This window comes from Bos indicus, chromosome 1, assembly GCF_029378745.1.
Source record: "Bos indicus isolate NIAB-ARS_2022 breed Sahiwal x Tharparkar chromosome 1, NIAB-ARS_B.indTharparkar_mat_pri_1.0, whole genome shotgun sequence".
Taxonomy (NCBI): domain Eukaryota; kingdom Metazoa; phylum Chordata; class Mammalia; order Artiodactyla; family Bovidae; genus Bos; species Bos indicus.
Window position 1 is genome coordinate 7568469 of NC_091760.1, and position 9710 is coordinate 7578178.

At 48.2% G+C, this 9710-nt stretch overlaps 1 protein-coding gene across 4 annotated transcripts in view; it reads right to left on the minus strand.

Moving 5' to 3' along the window:
- The window catches only part of BACH1 (BTB domain and CNC homolog 1), a 67750-nt gene extending 61141 nt beyond the window's left edge, over positions 1-6609 (minus strand). For 3 of the 4 annotated variants that reach the window (XM_070785942.1, XM_070785938.1, XM_070785923.1), the window contains exon 1: positions 6500-6609. The gene's annotated coding sequence lies outside the window, so the exon portion shown is untranslated. The remainder of the gene's footprint in view (positions 1-6499) is intronic. The other variant, XM_070785932.1, reaches the window with a different exon arrangement.
- Between the last annotated feature and the right edge of the window lie 3101 nt (positions 6610-9710).

Genomic DNA, 9710 nt, shown 5'->3' on the forward strand with positions numbered 1-9710 from the left:
ACTCTCTGAAGGACAAGTACGTCTCCTCACTGATTTAACTACATTCCAAAAGACGCTGGCACATTTTAGAGGAGAATAAGGTATTAAGGATATGAAGATAGCAGCAAGTAGGAAGTGAAGTGGATGGGTCATATCATTCCAACAGGGTCCTAGGAGGTCACCTCCTTAGGCAAAAACATCTCCCTTGTGAATCCTAGAGGCTGACCAGTCAATAAAGAGAGAGATCAGTGTGTGTGTTGGGGAAGAGGAAGGGAGAAGGCAAGACATTCTCTATACACATACCATGGTTAGTCTATAACCTTAGAGGTGGGATACTGCCAACGTCCAGGCAACAAACAAATGGAAAAAATGACCCCATCATATAAAGTGCTTTTTAATGTAATTTGACTTTAATGGGGGATGGGGAAATGGAGTGCAGCTGACCACGATGACTAAGATCCAATCTAAGAAATGACAAAGTAAAAATGACTTTACCAGATAGTACCTGGGGGACTGTTATTTCCTTACAAAAATATCCTTTGATTACTAAGTTTCCTAAGCCATTAAGAAAATGACTTGCTGCTAAGTCGCTTCAGTCGTGTCCAACTCTGTGCGACCCCATAGACGGCAGCCCACCAGGCTCCCCCGTCCCTGGGATTCTCCAGGCAAGAACACTGGAGTGGGTTGCCGTTTCCTTCTCCAATGCATGAAAGTGAAAAGTGAAAGTGAAGTCGCTCAGTCGTGTCTGACTCTTAGGACCCCATGGACTGCAGCCTACCAGGCTCCTCCGTCCATGGGATTTGCCAGGCAAGAGTACTGGAGTGGGGTGCCATTGCCTTCTCCGAAGAAAATGACTTATGTTTATTTTTTAAAAGGCCATGACTTGCACAGAGCTTCAGCTGCATGGAGGTAACATTCTCTAAACAGTGTCAGTACTGAGAAAGGAGCCAGCAGCCCGCTGACTCCATGGCATGCCCGCTGTGCTTCTAGGACAGTCATTAACAACCAAGATCCTGGCAGCCGCTCTGTCTTTGTTCCTTACATTTGCTTGGGGACAATTTTTATGATGCTATTAATATTCTCTAAACTGGCCCTGATCCTCAATAACACAAAGGATCGGTTCTAGAGGAGTGATCATATTAAAGGAGAATAGTAGCCAGACAACCCAAATTATATTTTGCCCAATCTAATCCTAAGTCAATTACAAGGACAAAGAAGTCACAAGATAAATTTTCTTTCTATCTTAGGAGATGAACTAAAAGAATGATTTAAATCCAGCTGCTTCCTCAATCCTCACACCCATGAGGGAAACAGAAAGCAGAATTCTCAATGATCAAGAGTTTTAATTTGGTACACATTTCAAGTAACTTAAGAGTTTAGCAAACACTTTTTTCTTTCACTCTTTCGAAAATTCCCAATTTCCAAAGCACAGAACTAAAATGAATCCACATTATACCACCAATGCAGCATCTGACAGTTTACTGAACACACACAGCCAAACCACATTAAATGTTCCATGGAGACCAAATAGAAGACATATATCATTATCAGTAAGAAACTGACACATTCTAGTCAAAAGGATGCTCAAAACCTTTGACATGACCTTTCTGAACTACTAATAGATGCAAGAAGCTATGTGCTAAATACATCCACTGTTCATCATGGATACCTCTCTATATTAATACAGGGACGTCATTTTTTAAAAAGTACACCACCTAGATGTAACTAACTGGCAGGTAAATTTACATTGCAAATGTTCACGACATACAAGCTGTAAAGGAGAATCAATATTAATAAATCAGTTCTGTCTTGATGTTAATAAGCAGGAAGAGACCGGACAGGTTACTAACCTGCCAGACCACAGCGTCCTCAACCATAAGGGGAGGAATAAATAGATTAGATGCAGGATGGCAGGTGTTTTCATTTATTAAAAAGCCAATTCCAATTAACTGTAATAACAGCCTCTAGAGCATTTGGCTGAGACTGTTTAATCGGCTGATCCCTTTAATAAAAAACCATGTCCTGTGCTCCTTGCCCTCAGAAGTGGTCTCTGTTTGAGATGCTGCTAGCGATTTGTCAGGATGTTCACTTGAGCTGTTTTCCCAGTAACAGCCACGCGTGGCACACCCACGGGCTTCTCTTCAATCTCTCCTCTGATCAATGGTTGAAAGCAGCTCAAGGAGGCGACAAGACAGGACTGTAACCAAGTATTTCAATGAACTAAAGAACAGACGATCACAACCAACCATATTGATGTTTAATGTGGAGCCAGCACTGTTCTAACCACTTAACACATATTAATGTACTTAATCTGCAACCACCTCTATGACGCAGATTATATTATCATCATTCCATTTTACAGATGAGAAAAGGAGACACGACTAAATGAAGTAACCTGTCTGAGGCTTCATGGCAGGTAAGTAACAGAGCAAGAACTTGACCTTCAGCAGTCTGGCTTTAGGTGACTCACTGTCAGTAACTCTGCTTACTGCTTCTCTGTCAACTGTACAGTGATCAGACCCACCACTTCAGTTCTGTCAATACTATGGCAGCCAGAAGCCCAGGTTTCACGGTGGGTGTACGGCTCTATTTTATCTGCAGTCATGAAACGTTTGCTTTCTCCAAGGGGCCTGGATCCAGGCAATTAGTGCTCAAACTACCCATACCTTGGGCTTGGGCAGATTACCTTATTTGGCATATTTTTTTTAATTAAAATAGTTTCATAAGTCATCCATTCCACCACATAAAATACACCATTTAGTAGTGCATGCGTGTACTAAGTCATGTCCAACTCTTTGTGACCCACGGACTGTACAGCTCTTCTGTTCATGCAGATTCTCTAGGCAAGAATACTGGAGCGGGTTGCGATTCCCCTCTCCAGGAAATCTTCCCAATCCAGGGATCAAACCTGCGTCTCTTATGTCTCCTATGTAGAAGCCTCAGGAAATCGAGTTTAGGGTTAGGACGATTCTCCCATTAACAGAACATTGGTCAGAAAGCTGGGAGGAAGAGATAATTCCTTAAACCTAAGTCTTGGAGAGGATAAGCATTGTGATGAGAATCTCTGACAACTGGCCATTTTAAGGGGTTTTGTGACCATTATTCTCAACATCATTTCTCACAGTACAGGAGTGCAAAAGGCATATGGCCTACAAGATTTTAACTGAATGGTAAATACTCACCATCCCCCAGCATGCCTAGAAGGCTGATTTTCTGAGTAAATCACATTCTCCTAAGGGGAGAAATGCCACTTTCCAAGTGATCTGCTCAATATGTAGTCTTCTTAATCCTTGTTAAAGGGGCCCCTTGTAAACTTGGCCCCCTAAAAATGCAGACTTTGAGGTGTAACAGCACAGAGTAATTGTTCAAAGAATATGTTACATACAAATTATACTGCAGTGTGCAGATTCTTTTCCGGTGGTCCCATTATACTCTTTCACTTATTACTACACTTCAGATCCTATCCATGAAACAAACCAACCTCCTGACTTGTCTCCAAATTCAACATACATGGTATCATAGGTAATGGGCAACTCTGCATTTTTTGTTCTTTCCATTCTCAACATCAACAGTGTAATGATGAAATAAATGTACCCTCAAGCTTCTAAATCTTTAATATACAGGATTTTAAAAAAAACCACATGTGAAATAATTTATATTAATTAAGAACATCTGAAAGAATGATAGCTTTTAAGAGGAAATCACAAGTTTAAAAAAAAAAAAATAAACCCTAGTTGTTGTTGAAAGAGTACTATTGGCAGTGGTTAACAAACTATGTTCCCAACGGTGGGGTTGCAGGGGAGGGGAGGGGGGGCATGCAAAAAATCTACGTTATAAAACATGCATGTACTACTGTTAGTCTGTACCTTGAAGATTAATGTCTTTCTTATTTTATAGAAGTGATGTTTTAAAAAAACCAAGGGCTTATTGTTTTCTTCCAAATGAATCATCTGGCACCCACCTTAGAAGCCCAAATCCCTAAAAAATTCATGATTTCTAATCTCTTCTAGTTGCAAACGTAAAGGACCATTTTCCACTACAAAATATCTTAAATAAAAGCCCATCAAAAAGAAAAAAGATTCATTCTTGTGACCACAGATAAGGGCCAGCTGCTCCCAGTTCACATTCCCCATCCCTAAACTTTGTAGACAACAGGGACTGTATGCTTGGGTCTCGGGCGTTTTTTAAAGCAAGAAGTAATGATCCAACTTGGAAAGACACCAGCGTCATCACTCCTCAGACAATAAGACAGACAGCCATATGGTTTGCCTTCCATCAGTCAGCACTTTCTAGACTTGACCCAAAGAGACCTGTTAATTCCACCCACGTTCTCCTCTCCGCCACCGGAAACTACTACTGTGTGCCTGAAAAGCCACGGTCCATGAAAAACCAAGAGGCAGGCTCCTTCGGTGTTCTCCTAAATATGAAGGACAGATTAAGCGCGTTTTCTGAGATGTATACACCACACAACAGCAAAACCACAGGGAAACAAAAAAAACCCTGAGTGCAGTAAGAGAAATGAATATTTCTGTTACAGTACTGTTGGGAGGTGACTCCTAGCTGCACATTTCTTCCTCTGTTTTAGCTCTCACTGGCACAAACTTCTTAGGCAGTAGGTCACGAGGCTGCTCTGTGTTTAAACACCACCTCAGCGTTAGTTGGCCGCTTCCTAAGAGTGCTGGCACCTCACCCACTGATTACCTGCATCCACTCACACACAACCCCAGCTTCAGGCCTCTGAGGCAACCCTTCTGGAGTGCTCCTTGGCCTTTTATAGTGGAGGCATGTGATGAGCGTACCGGCACCAGCTGTTCCTAATTACCTCTCCGGCTGGGGCGAATGACTCAGCAGCCCAACTTTCTTTTTAAGGAGTCATTTACCTTGCGAGCCAACCAACAAACGGAACAATGGTAAAGCACTTGACACGGCTATAGGTTAAACAACAACAATCACGCACGATGCCAGGCTATCACTTAAACCAAGGCGGTCCTACAGCAGGCTGACACCAGGTGTCTCCCCCACCCCCACCCCGCCCCGTCCCCAGGCTTCCCTAGTGGTTCAGACGGTAAAGAATCTGCCTGTAAAGTGGGAGACCCAGGTCCGATCCCTGGGTGAGGAAGATTCCCCTGGAGAAGGGAATGGCAACCCACTCCAGTATTCTTGCCTGGAGAATTCCACGGACAGAGGAGTCTGGCGGGCTACAGACCACGGGGTACAAGAGAGTTAGACACGACTGAACGACTAACATCTTTCTTTACTCCAAAGGCTGAAATAGGGAGCCTTTTCCAGTCCAGGCAGCCCTTGCACCACTACCCAAGACCAGGAAGAAGCCAGCCGGCCTCTTCCCACTTCTCTGCTTGACCATGTGAAGCGCTCAACCGCGCTCCGTCACTCGCACGCCCGGGTGTTTCCACCCCCTTTACCATTCGGAACTGCAGCCGGAAAGGCAAACCCCTCCTGGCTACAAGGAGTGTCAAAACACAGGAACCCAAGATCTAGCCCTCCACACCCGATACTGACAGAATTCTCGCCCAAAAGACAAGGCGTCCCTACAAAACAGCCTTTGTTCCTCCGAGAGTGACCTCGCAGCTTGTTTCCCCCCGCCCCCGCCCCCACGCAATTTCTTCCACAATGACTACTACGCTCTACCTCGGAATCAGCCCGAACCCAACGCTCACTTTGCACAAAAGCCTTTCTGCACGATTCTACTCAATGACACAAAACTGCCGCGCAAAGACGCGCGAGCGACGGCACTCGCCTGAAACACGCACAAAGCTGGCGTCTCTACGAGCAACTCCCACTCTCACCCGACTGTGGGAGCCTTTGATTACAGCGTGCTGAGCAAAACTCCCAACAAAGAGGGTGGGGGGTGGGGTGGGTGGGGAGGGGATCCTGGGATCCCCTGGGGGCTCCCCCCAAACCAGTCTTGGCGAAACCCAGCCAGCTCCTCAAGGTGGTGGTTGTGCTCCAGCCACCGACTCGGCCTTTCTGAGTCCGCGATCACACGCGCCACCTACACCCCCCGGCTCTCCCCCTGGGCAGACGGGAGGCCGACAGCTCGCGGGCCGCAGCGGCCGAGGGTGGGCGGGAGAACAATACGAAGCCAGGCCGGCCGTGCGGGCGCTGCTGAGGTGTCACAGCCGGGCACACCGCGCGCGGCATCAGGGCGGGGGTGAGGTGCGCCCGGGAGGCGGCGGTGGGCCCCCCCCCCCAGCCCCGCGGCGCCGGGTAAAGTACAGAGCCGGCCCGTAAACAGCGGCGCTGGCGGCGGCGCGCGGGGCCGCTCGCCCCTTCCGGCGGACGCGGCCCCTTCCAGGAACCCGAGCCCGAGCCGCCCCGCGCGGGCCCTGCTCCGAGGCCCCCCGCGCCCGCCGCCCAGACCCAGTGAGCCGCCGCCCCTAGTCCTCCCCTCCGCCGCCACCCCTGGATCCGCCCGAAGACCGCCGACGGCCCCGACCGCGCGCCACCGCCGCGCCGAACGCTCCCGGCGAACGGCGCCCGGGACGGGAGAGCCACTCACCACAGCCGAGGCGCGGCGCGGCCCGACTGACGGCGGCGAGCGAGCCAGACGGGCCGCGCGGGCAGCGATCAGGTGACTCACTCCCTCCCGGCGGCCAGCCTCCCCCTCCGCGCCCCACCCCTCCCTTCGCTCCTAAGCCGCGGCTGCCACCGCCCCGCCCCTTCCCGGTCCCGCAGCCCCGCCCACCCATTTCACGAGGCCCCGCCCCGTAGGCCAACCTCAAGAGGCCCCGCCCCTCCCGCTCCTGCGCGCCTAAACCCCGCCCTCCCGAAAAGCCCGCCCTATACGCCGGCCGGGAATCCCGACTCTGCGGATGCCTGCAGCTCGCTCCCTGCTGCCAGAAGCCCACCCGACGGGAATGCAGGGAGGGACCGTACGCGGGTACCGGGCAGGGCAGGGTAGTCTAGCAGGGGATGGTGTCTTTGCAACCTCCGCGGACGGCGCCCCTTTGCAGGCACAGCCCGCTGTCTGAACGAAAAAAAAAAAAAAAACACCTGAGGACCATCATCTCCTCCTTTCCTGCTTCAAGAGGAAAGGAAAAGCCTGATGGCCTGCTCGCTCGGAGTGTTGCCTGGACACCCGGAGTCGAGTGCCAGCGGACACCAGGAGGGGAAGACGAGCGCCGGCCCACGTCCCTCTCCCCAGACCAGACCCCATCAGAGGTAGCTTCTGGCAGCACGCTCCTCTGCCTTCTCCTGGGTGTGGCAGGGGGCCCAGGTTCGCAGGTATTTGAGCTTTCTGATAAAGACGCATCAAATGCACCCAGGATTTTGTAGAAAGCATCTGGCAGCCCTGGTGTCTGACAGTGAAAACAACAGCGTCGGCTAGCAGGTGTCCCCTTTACGCCGTGGCTGCCAGGAAACTTGGAAACGGGTTCAGTGTCCTAGTGGTGTCAGCCAGCTCATCTCGGTCCCAGGTCAGACATCCATCTCTTCTGCTGTTTATTCTGGTGTTTATCCAGTTGTTGGCTTTAAAATTAAGTTCCCAGTCTACTTAAGCATCTCTGCAGTTCAAAGCACTAACTGTGGGCAGAGACGCCCACCTGGCAAAAAGCCTACACTTACCAATCTAACGGGAGACCCGAGTGTCCCTTTCACTGTGCCGATCGGTTGGAGGCCGGATCTTGGGATTTTGCGAACGGCTTTTGATTGTTGAAACACAAGTCACTGATGGTTGGACAGCATCAGCGCCAGGCGGAGAAGGCAATGGCACCCCACTCCAGTACTCTTGCTTGGAAAATCCCATGGATGGAGGAGCCTGGTGGGCTACAGTCCATGCGGTCGCTGAGAGTCGGACACGACTGAGCGACTTCACTTTCACTTTTCACTCTTATGCACTGGAGAAGGAAATGGCAACCCACTCCAGTGTTTTTGCAGCACCAGGAGGTGAAGGCTCATTCTGGGGTAGGAAGGAAGACAACTCTGCACCTCCCAGTGCAAAAAAGGCTGCCAAGTTAACAAAAGTCAGGTATTGTCACTTTCGTGACTACATTTGTACTCACAGACTGAGACTGAGGGACATTTGAGTTATATCCAAAATACACGAGAAAATGACGAGTGAAATTGTGCAGAGTCCAAGGGGCGAAGTGATTGACTGTAACCTAGAATTTGGACAGGAGGTGACATTTACATTGAAGAATAGGCCCCCATAAGCTAAGGAGGGAAGACTGTATGCAACAGTCTAAAGGGAGAAGGCAGATGGCATTTCAGGCTGCCTGAGTTTGTGCATGCATGTGTGCTAAGTCCCTGACTCTTTGCCACCCTATGGACTGTAGCCCGCCAGGCTCCTCCATCCATGGGATTCTCCAGGCAGGAATACTGGAGTGGGTTGCCATCCTCTTCTCCAGGGGATCTTCCTAATCCAGGAACCAAACCTGCATCTTTTATGTCTCCTGCATTGGCAGGTGGGTTCTCTACTACTAGCGCCATCTGGGAAACCCTTGTGTTTATTTAATATTGAAATGGTAAGTAAGGTGAAAGGAATGTAGTCTCTGACTTGGGATGTTCACAACTTCTGATTTAAAAAAGGCAAAAATAATTTAAAAATAAACTATTAGTATAAGGATATATTGTACAACACAGCCATATTTATTTTATGATGACAATAAATGAAGTATAACTTTAAAAATTCTAAGTCACTATATTATACACCTGTAACATATAACATATAATATTGTACATCAGCTATACTTCAGTTTTTTAAAAGGCAGTAATAGAGAAAGAAAGAAGACAATATTGGAGCAGAAGAACTTAATGTGACAGGGGCCAAATTGGTGAAAGAGGTGCTACTGGAATACCAGATTTAATGACAACCTAATTGGTTCAGTGTAGGGTCTGAGTAGGGAAAAATTCCTGTGGCTCCAAAAACCAGTTGGGGATTAAAAATGGCAAAAACTCTGTTGTCACTCTCTCCATCAAGAGGGGAATTTGTTTTCCAACCATTTGAATCTGGACTGATGCTATAACTGCAGAGCCAGGAGAACACTGCAGAAATGATGCTCTGTTAATTCTGGGTTTAGTCTTTGGATTGGCATCTCCCACTTCCTCTTTCTTGGGACCCTCCCTCTCAGACAAGTCACCATGCTGTGACAAGCTCAGCATGGGACTTGTGTACCCTCTCTAGTCAACTGCCCCCAGCAGAACAACCAGGCAATTTGTTGTTTTTCAGTTGCTCAGTCGTGTTTGACTCTTTGTGACCCCATGGACTGCAGCACACCAGGCTTCCCTGTCCTTCACCGTCTCCTGGAGTTTTCTGAAACTCATCACTCATGAGTCAGTGATGTTATCTAACCATCTCCTCCTCCGTTGCCCCCTTCTCCTCCTGCCCTCAGTCTTTCCCAGGCAGGCTACCGTCCATGTCTCTCAACCAGCCAATATTTGGTATCAAATGTGTCATGAGTGAGTCATCTTTGATGTTCTGTTCTAGTCAAGTTTAAACACGACTCCAACCCCAGCCAAAAACAAAACTAAAAAACTCCTAATAGAGTGCAATGAATTCATAAAAACTAAGATAATAAAATGATTGCTGTCTTAAGCCACTAAGTCTTGGAGTGGTTTGGTTAAGGAAATTGTCTGGTAATGGAGTAGAGCATGAAAATGTACTTAAATTTGTGAGAAAACTCACAAGGTGAGTGGTCAAGGCTGAGAGGAAAGTTCAAATAAATAAAACAGGAAATATGTAGAAGAGACTCATTTTAAACCTGTGTCAGTCT